Source organism: Papaver somniferum, chromosome 10, assembly GCF_003573695.1.
Source record: "Papaver somniferum cultivar HN1 chromosome 10, ASM357369v1, whole genome shotgun sequence".
NCBI lineage: Eukaryota > Viridiplantae > Streptophyta > Magnoliopsida > Ranunculales > Papaveraceae > Papaver > Papaver somniferum.
The window spans coordinates 154,094,064-154,109,812 of NC_039367.1; positions in this window are offsets into that span (position 1 = coordinate 154,094,064).

The following is a 15,749-nucleotide window of genomic DNA, read 5'->3' on the forward strand; positions in this document are numbered from 1 at the left end:
TCAATAGGTTAAAGTTCTAATTTTAGGGTTCTCGAATTCAAAAGGAAGGTGATGAATCAGGGAGAAATTATGAGTTAGGGTTCTGAAATTACAATTAGGGTATTGATTTGAATTAGAGATGGGGTTTGGCAGTTATGATGAAGAAGGGTTTATTCTTGAAGATTTAGATGGGTTCGATGTGAAATTGGTTTCTACAGGAGATGAAGTTGAAGTTGCTGTGATGAACAAAATGGTTGATGCTATGAATGATGAAGTATGTTGATTATTTGGATTCGAATGGTTTGTGTATGTTTTCTGAATTGAATGTTCTGCAGGGAAACACAATGGGTCGGAGAATTAGATTGCAGGGAAGTGGTTGATGTTGCAGAGGTAGTGAGAAGATAGTAGAGAAAATGATGATAATGTTGGCGGCCACGATTTGGAGGAGGAGAAGGGAGAAGAAGGCGAAAAGATTAGGATTAATGTTGAATGGCTACTGTGTAAATATTTCTAGAATGAAGGGTATAATTGTAATCCCGTGTAATAATTTAATTTAATATTACTATTTTAATAATTTCTGAGTAGAACTTAAGACTCAACTGAATCAACACGGGTCAACGTCCAGTCCAGATACCAAATCCTAATGTTGGACAAATATTAGACGATAGCCCAGTGTTGGTCATAACCAGAAGACTAAAGATCAATTATCCCTTTTTAGTCTATACTCGTTTGTTTACTCTGGTTTAGCAATATATGTGTGGTTTGCAAATTTGCACTGAAGCCACATAAATGCAAAATATTATATGGATACAATGTTCCACGTGGGTATTAGTTCGTTTACTGTAAGATTGATTGGAAAATACAGACACCAAAGTGTTAAAGCACAATTCTAAGCAGTTTTAGAAATGATTACTGTGGTCAAATTTGCTTAATCTATAAAAAAGAGACCGCCTTTTTATGAATTAGTTATATGTACTTTGTGTCATCTCAATATTCCTATAAGCCATGGAGCTTCAGAATTTCCTTTTTGGCCGAGGAAAGCGAGTTTCGATTTTAGTCACAAGTTTTCAAAATGATAATTCGTAGGAAGAATACATTTTTTTATTTCCACCTCGAAATCGGCTTTCCACTTAGTAAAAATGGCTTTTCCTGTAATAGTTATCGTCTTTTTCTGCTTCTTGAAATAACCGAGGCGAGCAGGCCTCGTTGTAGAATCCATATTGGGCCTGACTTGTTTAAAGTTGTCGGTATTGAGTTATCCATCCCGATTTATATTGAATGATTTTTCAGGGACCATGGTTGTTTTGAGGGGACCATGATTTTATTAGGCCACCTTTTCTATAGTGATAAGGGGTGTCCTAAAACGTTGAAATGACTAACCTATCCTTAACCTAATTTGATTTAAAACCAACCTAATAACCACCTATATATATATAACCACCACCTCCTCCCACCACCACCGCCCACCACGGCCGATTACCACCACCACCTCCGATTATCGCCACACCAACCACCGATTACCACCACCACCGCCCACCACCGCCGATTACCACCACCACCACCTCCGATTATCACCACCACCAACCACCGATTACCACCACCACCTCCTCCCACCACCACCACCGCCTATTTAAGAAATGTAACAACATCAATGCAATCACAATTAAGTTTTGTTACATGATAATTTTATCGAGTATAAAAGACGCCAGTCGCAGCCTGATTCTGCCATGGGACCACTCCGGAGGTATTTTCCAACAAACCCTTCACTTTAATTTGATTTTGATTGCTTCAATCGAATAGAAAACATCAAAATAGGGTTTTAGTATGAGTTACAAAGCCATGTTCGGTTAGGCCGATTTTTTAAAAAAAACCTAGTTTACTAACCGAACTTCTTGAAAATGAAGAACACGAAGAACAATTCGGTTCTATTGGATTTAAAACTAAGTCACCAAACTCTCTGTTCGGTTGTTTCACAAAAAAATTTAAAACTACAAAGTAACCGAACTCCACCCTTAGAAACGAAAAAAACAAATCCAGTCTAACCGAACTGTGTTGTTTTGGCCACTATGTTGAGTTCAGAAATAACCGAACTTAACCAATAGAGTTCGGGCAAAAAATTTTAAAACTACAAAGTAACCGAACTTAGCCAATAGACGCTGGAACTTCACATTTTTTTTGTTTGTTAAGTTCGGTAACTTCACAATTTTATCACAGAAACCGAACTCAAAGTTCGGTTGGTTAGCTGTTAGGTTCAAGTGTGCGAAAGAACCGAACTTTGTAAACTTATATACTCTTATATTACGTAAAGTTCGGTTAGATCAAAAGTGCATGCAGTTTGCGAACCAACCGAACTTTGTACACCAAAGTTCGGTTAGTTGAGAACCAACCGAACATAACGTTGTAACTCCTAGAAATTCTATTATTAGAGAGTTCGGTAACCTGCGTCTTTGGAACAAGTAACCGAACTACATTTTCAGATGAGTTCGGTTACTTGTTCATCTCACGGGGCAACCGAACTACAGCTTCAGATGAGTTCGGTTACTTGTTCGTCATATAAAGTAACTGAACTGTTCAAAATCCAGTTCAAATCCGGATCATTTTGAAGATTAACAAATATTCTAGGAGAGGATGGAGATGAAGAATCAAATGAGTTTTCTCATCATTTGAATACTCAGACTTAGTGAATTGGAAAAAAAATTATTTTCCATGTTTTTCTCCTTCATCTTCTGTAACTCTACTCTCTCAATAATTCTACTCAACTGATAATAAACTCATCTTTTAATTTAATCTCACTAATTGCTTTTAACTAAATCATTCACTAATCATCACCCAAAATTAATCAAGAGGGTAATTTAGGTATTAATATAAATATCTAGATAAGGGGTGACCTAGATTTACTTCTAATGTCTTTACCCAAAATAAAACCATGGTTCCCCCAAAAAAACCATGGTCCCCAAAAAATCGTTGTTTATATTTTGCTTCAATTCAGCTATTGCGCTATTTACCACGGAAGTTCTTTCGACTTAATTGTCAAGCGTATATTTGATACTCCTCTTGCGAGATAAAATATGACTAAAAGACTGCAAACACCAAAATATGGCCGAAAAATGTATTACCAAAATTGTGAACACCATTTTTCTAGTATCACAATCAAATAAAGGAGATCATTGGATCTGGATTCATGCCATAAAACAGTAAATAAAAGATGCAATATAAACAAGTAAATAACAAGAGATTCACACAAAGATAATTAACGTGGTTCGACATCGGAGTGTCTACATCCACGGGAAAGTAAAAGAAAGTTTTATTATGGTTTTGATCTGTTATAAGGTTGATGAACTCCATTAATGATGATGAAGTTCAATGAAATCTTTTAGTAATGAAGGTAGAACGAAGGTAAAACGAAGGTATTACGAAGGTAAAACGAAGATAGAACGAAGGTAGTAATACTACCCAGCTATTATTCCTCTCTTCAGAGGTAGTGAATTTCTTACGCTTCCCTCTTTCTCTCCCTCCAAAAGTCTGTCTCCTCTTCACCTTATCTTTCCTGTTTTATAGGAAAAGAGACACTAGTTTATTACTAAAATGACATTTGCTTAGATTTTAAGCTAACTCAGAACTGATTCGATGTGTGGCGTTGTATGCTTGTATACCGCTGCGGCTTCTAATCATCTTCCACGTTTCCAAGTATTTTATGGTGTATACAATTTGCCCCTTTTCTTGAGGGTTGTTGATGAACGATCCTTGAGAAAAATAACTTATGTTTTGCGATTCCATGCTTTTATCAGTGCTTTCTTCTTTTGGCTTCTATTATCTTGGCTACACCATCTCGCCTCGACTGCTCCTTATTGAAAGACTTTTGCACTCTTCGTGGAGGAACTTCGGTGAAGAATATAACACGACAAAGTATTAATACTTTCCCCTATTCTTCACCGAAGTTCTGGAACACCCTGAAACAATGAGATTCAGACGTACCTTGGATTGATCTTTGTCGGCGTCTAATTTTTAGTACTTGGCTTGCCCCATGTATGCTTCAAGTTGAAGGAACGTATTTCATGACTCCAATTTGGCAGCAAGTTCTGCTCAACGATATTGATTGGTACACAGCTCTGCTACGTCCATATGGCATCATGTATGTCCACAACAATGATTCTCCGTCAGGTGATTAGCCATTACAACGACTTCGCAGCACCACGTTGATAGCAGCAGCAACATTGGTTGTCAGGTACGCAGCAACAGAAGCTTTTCTTATTGGTGCAAATACTATCTGTGGCTTGCTTGTGTATGAATCGGGCTGAAAGTACTTTGTAGAAACATTTGGGTATCAGCTCCGGATACTCTTATGTATGATGTAATCGTCCGTAGCATCTGTTCGTCGCAGCAGCAGTTGGAAGGTGTGCATTGATGCGCCCCTTCGGGGGCTGGTATACACCACCTTGTCCATAAGTATATGGCGGCAACAACGGCATCGATTCAGGGATCGAAGTCCAGAGACGATGCTGCGAATGCTTGAAATTTAGTTCGATGATGCAACCAATCCGATGATCCGAAGCCAGACAATGATGTAAAATCCGATGAGATTGCGAGTAAACCGAAGACTGCTCCGATCCTTCATTCTGACGATAATTTCATAGAGAAGTATAACACATGAAGACCAATTATCGGAAGTATTGAGTTTGATGCATGAGGACCAAATTTTGGTGAGGTGAATAACACAAGTTTGATAATCAAAGTATCCAAAGTATCGAAAGTTTGATACGCTGGCATGTTGACCCATAATACAAGTTTCCCGAAGGTACGAAGTTACGACGGTGCGAAGTAGATGAAGATCCAAAAAAAGAATGATCTCCCAAGGGAGACTCGGTAAATTGTGATGCCATTATTTGGTATCATAATTACAGCTACGCTCATCACATGGTGGCAGCATCCGGAAGCACCCGAGGCAACAATGATCGATGACGAATAGAAGTATGATAAGAATAAAAGGAACTCCGCAGTGAATACTCTTCGACAGGATGCATGAAGTATACAAAGTAAGGAGTACCAATTGTTGTAGAAGTACACTTCATAAGAAGTATAAAGTACCAAAATAAGAAGTATCAAACTATCAATGCTTGGAGAAGTATGAAGTATGTCCAATATTAAGTACATGAAGTATAACCGTAACCAATTAGAAGTATGAGGTATAAGAGAGTAATACCACTCTTTTTCCTTTAATGAAGCACTGCCCTTTGTTGAATGGCTTGGGATCTTTGTCACCCCGCTGGCTTCGGTCTATTCTCCATTGTGATTGAGCATCCAGGTGCATCGGCGGAGTCGCAGTAGCAGCGGTTTGAGTGGAATCAATAGCAGGCAACGGTTTCCTAGCAATCACCGGTGCGTCATCCTAGTTCCGAGTGGGAGGCATTAATGCGGGTATTCGTTAATTGTGAGTGTGTAGTAGTGACTTCTCGTTGGCTTTAGTGGGTAAGCATCAGATTGCTTAGGACTACTACATTCCTGTGTAGTCTCAATTGTCATAAAAGCATCAGTATATGTTATAGGCAATAAGATGAATTCATGGCATGAGTGATAAACATTATTATATAAATGCTCTTATAATATGGTTGTTTTTGCCCCTGTATTGTGAGAATTTATAAATCCATCGTCGCAGAGGCAAAATGAGTGTTTGAACCTGTCACCCCGTTGGCTAATTCCGAGCCAGAAAATTACCGAATGGTGGGGGTTTGAGAATCTCCCGGAGACTTGGTGTAAAACTGAATGTTTTGCAAACAGCCGTTCCACTGAGCTGCTAAAGGCATGTCATGTTGGGTATCTCTTTGTTATGAAATCCTTCTCCAATACACTCATAGACACTTACGGGGGAGTCCGGAGAGATTGCACGCAAGTACTTTCTCCAGTATGATGATTTGAGGACGGTGGTGCTTGCCCCGGTCCTCCATTGTATACAATAGTATCCAAAAATCCATGTAAACATTATTGGGAGTGTATGAAATGAAATGTATGCATTATTTAGAATGTATCATAAGAATAGTTGGACATCGCCTCGTAGCTAGTTTAAACGAATCTGTGTCATCGGGACTTAGAGTCAAAGCTTCGTATATAAACTCAAGGACTCCTCAAGTATTGTGCAGCTAGATAAATACGGCTCAAGTTTTATGGCTTAAGATAAACTTAAGTTTGGCGCTATCTTCGTATCTTCGTATAAACTCAAGGATTCATCAAGTCTTAGGATCCTCTTTGGAAGATTTCTGAGTTGGGCTGCAACTCCTCTTCAATCGTGCTCCGTTATTCTTTTAGCAATGTGAGTTGCATCATCGTTATAGGATAGGAGCATTATCGGGTTGAGGAGCGGATCTTGAGTTAATCCTAAGTGTGTACACATATATCTCACTATCAGACACGTGTATATAAAAAGATACGTGGAAAGCATGCAGGCCAAAACATCATAATATGATGCGTTACGAAACACCAAATAAACCCCGAGGAGTTACTTTATCTCATCCCCAAAAGAGAAGCTAAGATCAACGGTGGAGAGAAAGTTAGCTGACACGAACGTGACAGGGGTAGAAGACACTTGTCTGACACGAGCAGACCCCTCAACTACCCACATTAAACACTCTGAGCAGTGTACGTGTCGATCAACCTGTGGAACGAGCGAGGATGCCTCTGCGGGATCAAGGGGCAAACGCAGACCTCTGCGTGATAGACGCAAGGACACAAGAAGATAAGGTTTCAACGGTCTTCAGAGATGGGTCCCACATTCTAACCTTATAAATACCCCGTCTCCACCAAGAGGAAGGGGGATCGGAAAAATCAGGAAGGGAAGGAGAGAGAGAGAGAGAGATTGCAAGTGTAAGTTAATCATTTAGAAGAGAGAAACATGTAAACCCAAAAGTCATTCGACTATTCGTGTAACCGTGAAGAATATAGTAAAACAACAAACCCCGTGGACGTAGGCCTTAGTGCTGAACCACGTAAACCTTGGTCTTGTTTACATTTCAGCACTCTATATTTATTTAGCCCCGTGGATCTTTACTTATACGTTTTGCTTTCTTTGCTTGTACTTATATCCCGTGCGCAAACGCCTCGCATGGAGTTGTTAGATGAGGCTATGATAAACCCGAAGGTTTTGAGCCAATGAATCAACACTAGGATATCATCATCACAAATCTCTTTAGATGATGATGATTGATTGTGAGCATTCGGATCCCTTCGTGGTTTGTGTGTTCACAATTTGGCGCTAGAAACACGGACTTCGTCCCGGTAAGAGATTTATCTTGTCCGGTGATTTCATTTTAAATTGGCATATGATTGCTCTGATTTATCAGCTCGGACCGTATAGATCATTTGTTAACTGTATTGTATTCAAAAACCCACCTTTTATCTTCGATAAGATTTATTGTTCTAATCCGCGGATTTACGATTTTCTTTAGATCTCGTGCGAACCCGTTTCTCTGGGGGGTTTTTCGTAGTTTTTATACCAAGGATCTCCTTTAATAAAACTTTAACCCGTATATTGTAACTTGCGTGTATTAATCCTCTCCTGGAAGAATGTATTTCGCCAACTAACCCGCTTCACGCGGATATTCCCGTTTTTTGTTTGAAATGCCTTATGCAGAAAGAACGTATTGTGAGTAAATAAGGCGAGTTTCGGCGAGATTTCATTGTCAACAAAAGGACACGTGATGGAAAAGACGCAGGAAGCAGGAAAATCCAAAGCTTTGTCAAAAGAAACACCCAGGACAACCCCGTTCATCACCCGAAGCAAGCAGAAAGGAGATAAAGCTAAAATGACCAGTCAAAGGCAAGATACTGCGGAAATCACTTCACCTATGAACGCTAATTCAGTTGCAGCGGCGGCTCTCAGAGCAGCAGCGACAAAGTACGGTGCGGCTGCGGTAGTCCCGAAGGCTGCAGAGGCTAGCAATACTTGCGCCATGAATCAACTTAATCAACCAAGAGAAAGGGTGGATGAATCCAGAACATTCCAACCCGTGCACCTTCTAACTTTTGGAATGCCACCAACAAATGATCAAAATCAAACCATACCGGCGGCTCTAGCACTGCAGAGGGGCACTCACCCCAATTTGGAAATGCCAGCAACCGAAGCTGAACCCCTGCCACCTTTAGTGCAGACCGTGGAGGAGGGAGGTACCATGGCTGTAGTAGCACGCGCTGGGACACCCAATCAGGGGTCCAACCAATCACACCGACTAATGGCTGAGCTTGAGGAACTGAAGAAGAGCCAGCGGGTTTACGCAGATGCTGTAGCCCTGTTGGCCAAAGAAAATCAAGATATAAAGGAGCGGATTGCTCTAAGCACGAAGACCAGCCAACAACTTGATGAAGCAAACTCCAAGGCACCAGAGCCAAACCGAGACTGTAGAGTCTTCATAGCGGCTAATGAAGACGCGACAAGGGGAAGTAGCGTATCCGACCCGGATTATGACGATGGAGAGTCAGACGGTAACGAGCAGAAGAATTTAGGGCACCACCGCGCAATGGAAGAACTACGAGATGAGATGATGGCCGAGATCAGGCAATTAAAAAATAAACAAGGCGGGGGGAGGTTAGAAGAGGTCATGAGAGAAGCTAACTCCACGCCCTTAACTCATCGCTTGGCCAACGCCCCTATTCCACTGAAATGCCATGTCCCAACGTTCGAATGCTATGATGGATCCAGCGATCCTGCTGCACATATTCGGTACTAAAACCGTGTCTTAGATAGATGGGGTCATAATGACGCCGTACTCTGCAGATACTTCCCGTCAAGCCTGAAGGGATCGGCGTTATCATGGTTCGATAATCTGCCATCAAACTCCATCCACTCATACGACCAACTCGCAGAGAAATTCTTAAGAACGTATATGCACAACAAGACTGTAAACACCGGAATGGATAAGCTCTTTTCACTAGCGATTGGCTATAAGGAAACCACGAGGGAGTACACTAACAAATGGAACAAGATCTGTCAAGCCATAGGGAGCGTGGACCCAGTGGTAAGCATCAATTGCTACAAATGGGTCTTAGACCGAATGAGTCCCATATTTGTTGAAATTCATGGGAGCGTGCCTAAGACAGAGGGAGATCTTCGAATAATTATCGAAAAGCACGCTCGACTTGAAGAAATTCAATGGGAAAACCCGAGGGCATATCCGCAGAGGTCTCACCGCACCAATTCAGCGGAACAAACCAATGGGGCCAAAAGAAGTTTCTCAAGGGAGAGACCTCACGAAGATAGGAAGGAACGAAGGGATGAACGAAGAGCAGGTGACCGAATATTCGAAGATCAAGTTTACACGAAAATCAACGCTAGCTATGCTCGTATCCTACGAGAGATCAAAGGGAGGGAAAACTTGGAGTGGCCATGGTCTAAGGGAAAGCAGCCCCCGAGATCCGAGAAGTCTAAAGATTACTGTGAATATCACTGTTTCAACGGACACCAGACCGAAAAGTGCAAGAACCTTAAAATAATGATCCAAAAATTAATTGATGCGGGAGAGCTCAAACATTACGTACGAAAGGATGTTACCGAGGACAGATCCAAGCGAACCAAACCAGTCCAACTTCCGGAAGGAAACCGAACAATCAACACCATCTCGTGTTCTGAAGCCACATGACCCTCACTTACAGCGCAGATAGGAAAGAGGTTACGGAAGCAATTCGAAGACCGCTGCGAATTATATAAGGTCGATGGGATAGTGGTGGAAGAACACGAAGAATGGATGGAATCTCCTATCATCTTCGATGCCGAGGATATCGAAGAAGATATGGAAGACCATAACGATCCCTTGGTCCTAACACTACCAGTAGCTGGATGTAACCTCAAAAAGATCCTCATAGACGGGGGAAGCTTCGTAAACGTCCTATTTTACGATGCATTCAAACGGATGAAGCTCCATGATGAACAGTTAATGACCTCTTATGACACCATCTACGGATTCAATGGAGCAGCCACGAAGCCCTTGGGAGACATCGTGTTGCAGGTTAACGCAGGGCCCATGAAACTGGAAACCCGATTCAGTGTGGTGGACACCCCTTACCCCTACAATGCTATTATTGGACGAAAATGGATACATAAGCTCAAAGGAGTTGCGGAAACATACCACCAATATCTCAGATTTACAACACCTGAGGGAGTAATGGAAATCAAGGGAGATCGGATCACTACGCGAGAGTTCCAGGACGCTCAGGATCATATCAAGAACGAGCAAGAAGAGCACCGAAAAATCCGAAGAGTAAAAAATCAAGAAACCGCGAAAGAGAAGGCCATAGACCTGTTCCTCAAGGAAACTACAGGGAAGGGCTTGACGAAAGATGATAATGTCCTAAGAACAAAAACAAGTACTTCAACAACCAGCGAAGAATGGAAACACGCTAAATAGCAATTAAAGAACGTCCCAGTCCTCGGAAACCCGAAGCCTGTGTTCACACCAGTAGAGCCCGTAAAGGAAATCAACATAGGAACGGAAGAAAACCCGAAGATGATCAAAATCGGGACCATAATGGACGAAGGAAGGGAACATTCCTTAACCAAATTACTTAAGGAATATGCGGATGTGTTCGCCTGGAAGCTAGGAGATATGCCGGGGATTGACCCAAAAGTAATCCAACATGAACTACGCATCAAACCGGGAACGCCCCCGTTCAGGCAGAAAATACGAAAAGTAGCTCCAGAGTATCATGAGGCAGTAGAAACAGAACTTCGGAAACTACTAGACGCAGGATTTATCAAGGAAGTCAAGTATCCTACCTGGATCTCCAACATGGTCATTGTTCCTAAGAAAAATGGAGGGGTTAGAATATGCATCGACTTTACTAATCTCAACAAGGCATGTCCAAAGGACAGCTATCCCCTGCCGAGCATAGACCAGCTGGTAGAAGCAGTAGAAGGATATGAAGAACTGTCATTCATGGATGGACATTCTGGCTACAACCAAGTAGCCCTGGCAGAAGAAGATCAGCCACACACAGTGTTCTACACCCCACATGGCCTTTATTGCTATACTAGAATGCCTTTCGGACTTCGAAACGCAGGGGCAACATACCAAAGGATGGTCGATGCTATATTCAAGCCATGGATTGGAGGAACACTAGAAGTCTACGTTGACGACATGCTCGTCAAAAGCAAGCTGCGTAAAGATCACCACCAGGACCTGAGGAATATCTTCGAAGCAATGAGACAGCATCACATGAAAGTGAATCCGGAGAAATGTACTTTCGGTGTCACCTCGGGGAAGTTCCTCGGGTATCTGGTAACAAAAAGGGGCATCGAGGTAGACCCAGCAAAAATTCAAGCCATAGTAGAGATGTCGTCCCCAAAGAATTTAAAGGAAGTGCAGAAGCTCAATGGATCTATAGCAGCGTTGGGCAGATTTATTGCACGGTCTTCGGACAAATGCAAACATTTCTTCAATATTCTCAAAAAAGGGAGCAGGTTCGAATGGACCGCTGAATGCGAGGAAGCATTCCAAAAAATCAAAGAACACGTAGCCTCAATCCCGATCCTGCAGAAGCCAGACCCTGACGAGGTTTTGGCACTGTACGTAGCAGCAACAGAGGACGCAGTCAGCGCGGTATTAGTCAAAACCAATACAAAGATAGAACAACCTATCTATTACGTCAGCAAGACCCTCAATTCTGCGGAAAGAAACTATACTAAGATTGAAAAACTCATCCTCGCACTGGTATGGGCTACCCAAAAACTGAGAACCTACTTCCTAACTCACCTCGTCAGGGTCCCATGCAAAGCACCATTGGAAGCAGTCCTCAAAAGCACGGGAAAAGTGGGCCGAATAGCCAAATGGAACACCCATCTGGACCAATTCAACATCATTCATGAAATTCAACATTCTCGGAAGTCCCAAGTTCTGGCGGATTTCTTAGCAGACCTCCCCCTAGACAACGACGAAGAGATTAAGGGAATACCAGAAGACGAGGAAGAAAACAAGGATCCAATGGATATCCTCGAACCTGCGAGTCAAACACAATGGGAAGTCTTCGTCTACGGATCTAAAAATAAGGAAGGAGCAGGAATAGGCATTGTCATTATCACCCCAACTGGAGAAAGGATTATACAGGCACTTAGATTGGAATTCAAAGAGCATACCAACAACATTGTTGAATACGAAGCTGTCGTACACGCCCTCCGTATAATAATAGAGATGGGGGTAACCGATGTAAGGCTGACAAGTGATTCGCAGCTTGTCATACGGCAAATAGGGCTCGAGTATAATGTGTACGATGACACCCTCTCAGCTTACATGGCCTTGGTCCAAACATTGGCATCACAAATCCCGAACATTAAGTTCCGGCACTTATGCAGAAGGGACCTCAGGCACGCGGATGCCCTAGCATATATATATCATCCATGCTGAGGGATAAAAATGTCGAAGCTATTAAAATAGCAAGGGTATACGAGCCTTCGATTGCATCTCAATTCTCCTTCGCTACCAATCAAGATACAGTGGAAGAAAATATCGAAGACCAGGTAGGAGAAGACATCCATAATGACTTTGACGAAGAGGATATCCTGTCAAGAGCAAATCAAGACGAAGACTTCAGCAACGAAGATGACTGGAGAGTGACAATCCATGCCTTTCTCGAAAAAGGAAGCTTACCTGCGGATCAGAAACAAGCTAGGAAGATACTCTCCAAAGTGGGAAGATATGATCTTCGGGATGGGGTCCTGTATAAGAAATCCTTCCTTGGACCATTACTACGTTGCTTGTCCCGGAATGAGGGGCATCGAATTCTAAATGATATCCATTATGGTGACGCGGGGAATCATAGCGGCATGAGATCACTAGCTGACAAAGCAAAAACGCAAGGATATTACTGGCCGAAAATGATACAGGATGTTGCGAGGATGTCCCGACGATGTGAAGAATGTCAGCGCTTCGCAAAAAATATCCACGCGCCGGCGACAATGTTAAACCCCGTCGATATCCCGTGGCCATTTGCAAAATGGGGCGTAGACATCGTCGGGCCTTTCATCGAAGGATCAGGGAAAAGACGATTTTTGATAGTAGCCACGGACTACTTCAGTAAATGGGTGGAGGCTAAGGCCTTGTCCAGGATCAGAGACGCGGATGTGTTTACTTTCGTATTCCATAACATCATTTGCAGATTTGGTATACCCGCTGAAATTGTATCTGATAATGGCAAGCAATTACAGGGGAAAAATATAGACATGATCTTCGATACTTTCAAAATAAGAAATAACAAGTCCACCCCCATATACCCTCAAAGCAACGGACAAGCGGAAGCTACCAACAAGACCCTCGCCCTTATACTCAAAAAACAATTAGACGAGCATAAGGGAAGATGGTGCGAACAACTGCACAATGTGTTCTGGGCATACAGGACAACACGAAGATCCGCCACCGGGGAATCCCCGTTTCTTCTAACTTATGGAGCTGAAGAAGTCATACCTACGGAAATCCTCATGCCAACCACGAAGACCGAAGCTTGGGAGAAAAACCTCACAACATATATGATGTTAGAAAGGTTGGACGACTTGGAAGGAAGAAGGGAAGTAGCATTACAAAAGATGGAAAATTATCAACGAAGACTAGCAAGGGAGTACAACAAAAAGGTAAAGCTGCGGAATTTTGTAGAGGGGCAGTATGTGTTGAGAACAATCCCACGGTATCATCAAGAAAAGAAATGGGGAAAATTAGCACCTACGTGGGGAGGACCTTTTATAATACACGACTTTGCGGGTAACGGTTCCTACTACCTTCGTAATCTAAAAGGCGAGGTCCTCCGGCATCCTTGGAATGCTAAGTGGCTCAAACCATAATTCCCATAGGAGCAACGCAGACTTGAATCTGCTTGGAGTGTACAAGAAGAAGAAGGGAGCCTGACCGCTCCACATGTTTCTATCTCTGGAAGAGGAATTGCAGGCCTCAACTTATCAATCAAACAATCTTTCAAATTATCAAGTCAGCGGAATCTATCGACAATATTGGGGAAAGTAGTTAATCTACAATCTCTCAGGGCTCCCCCATCAGTTTCCATAAGTGTAAGACCAGGGGGAAGGCACCCAGCAGAAATAGATACCCAACCGATCTTAAGGCAACGGGTCGACGGAATGGGTGTGTAAATATTTTAATCCCATATCCTAGAACGTTTCCCCGGCCCCCACCGTCTGGGAATCCTCTGGCCCAGGATTCTCCAGCGGGGTGACAGGTCTCAAGACGATCACGAAGGTACCTTCCTTCAGTATCGCACCCAAACACTTAAAAACTTTTGTTTTGTTTTTTCACAAATGCTTAAAATAAAAACAAACCAACATTGCAGGTATATCAAGAAAAGGATCCATTTCATAAAGGATGATTACAAAAATGAAAAGGCCAATTCAAGGATACACATCAAAAAATATTCCTTTTACAGGATATCAGCAAAAAATATTCTTGTTACATGATTACAAAAAGGGAAGGATAATGATGCCGCGGCCCCTACAAAATGTTGCGGTCTCTGCCTAGATTACTGCCCCATCGGCAGGATTATCCCGAAGACTTGAAGGGACGCTCCCACCAGAAGAGGGTCCCGAGGAGCCAGGCAAGGCAGAAGGAACGGGACGACGAGGATAGTTCTTCACGAGACCATGCTCGTTCTTTAGGCCAAGTTCTATCCTCTCCAGCATCTTGTTCGTCTCCTCAGCCAATTGACAACGAGCCTTGTGCTTAATAACTGTTGTCCGCTATTGGGCTTGGGATAATAACGAAGATAGCCGATTCACTTCTCTAGAAGCAGCACCAACGGCCTCCTCGCGGGTTGCCGCTAAATTATTGAAATGATTGGTCTGTTCTTCCTGCTGCGCTAAGGAAGATTGAGCCTTTTCAAGTTTTTCATTTGTGACGCGAAGGTGTTCCTCGAGCTCTGAAAAAGACAACACCACGGAGTTAGCGCAGAAAAAAAACACGGTCACACTCGATGAAATAGGATTATACCTTCGACACAAGCCGAAGCCTCTTCATACTCATTAACAACCGCATCTCGCGCTTCATCAAGATGGTCATATTCCGCGGATAATTTCTTATAGTCTAGTTGAAGGTTGGTGAGAGTAAATTGACGGGCATCTAATTCTACCTGCTTCATCGAGTCCATGTGACGAAGGTGGTCGACCTCTCTATTTATCTCTGAGACCCCTTTGCTAAGCCTGTACATACACACTTCAAGATTCCTCTCAGACTCAGCCTGACGAGCTACGTATGCACGGGACGCGGCAAGAGCATTGCTGAGAGCGCAGACTTCGGCACGGGCATCATCTCTTTCTCTGACAAGGCAGAGCATATTATCCTTAACCCCTGAAAGAGGAATGGATCGAGCCTTCTGTAATTCTTCTTCCAGCAGCTGAATCCTAGACTCCAGCAAGGAAGTACGCTCACGGGCTTCCCGCAGACTATCACGTGTCCACAGCAGTGTGCCATTAAATAAAGCACGATCATGGTTGTACAAATTTTGCATGTCGACCATCTGAACATGCCTCGCGCGCTATACCTCAGCCCGAGCATCCCATTTCTTGGTTTCATTCTTAATTTTCTCAACCAGATCTCTAATACGAGATTTTTGCCGAGCTCTTTCGTTTCGAAGCCATATCAGCTCGGGGACGCCACCCACTGGAGATAGGGTGGGGAGACTCAGACAGAACAACTAAGAAATAGAAGAATGACGACATACTGCGAGGGAAAAAGAACCAAACCTGTGAAAGTTGAAATTTGGCTGCGAGTTTGCTCTAACTCAGCGCGAAATAGAAGAAT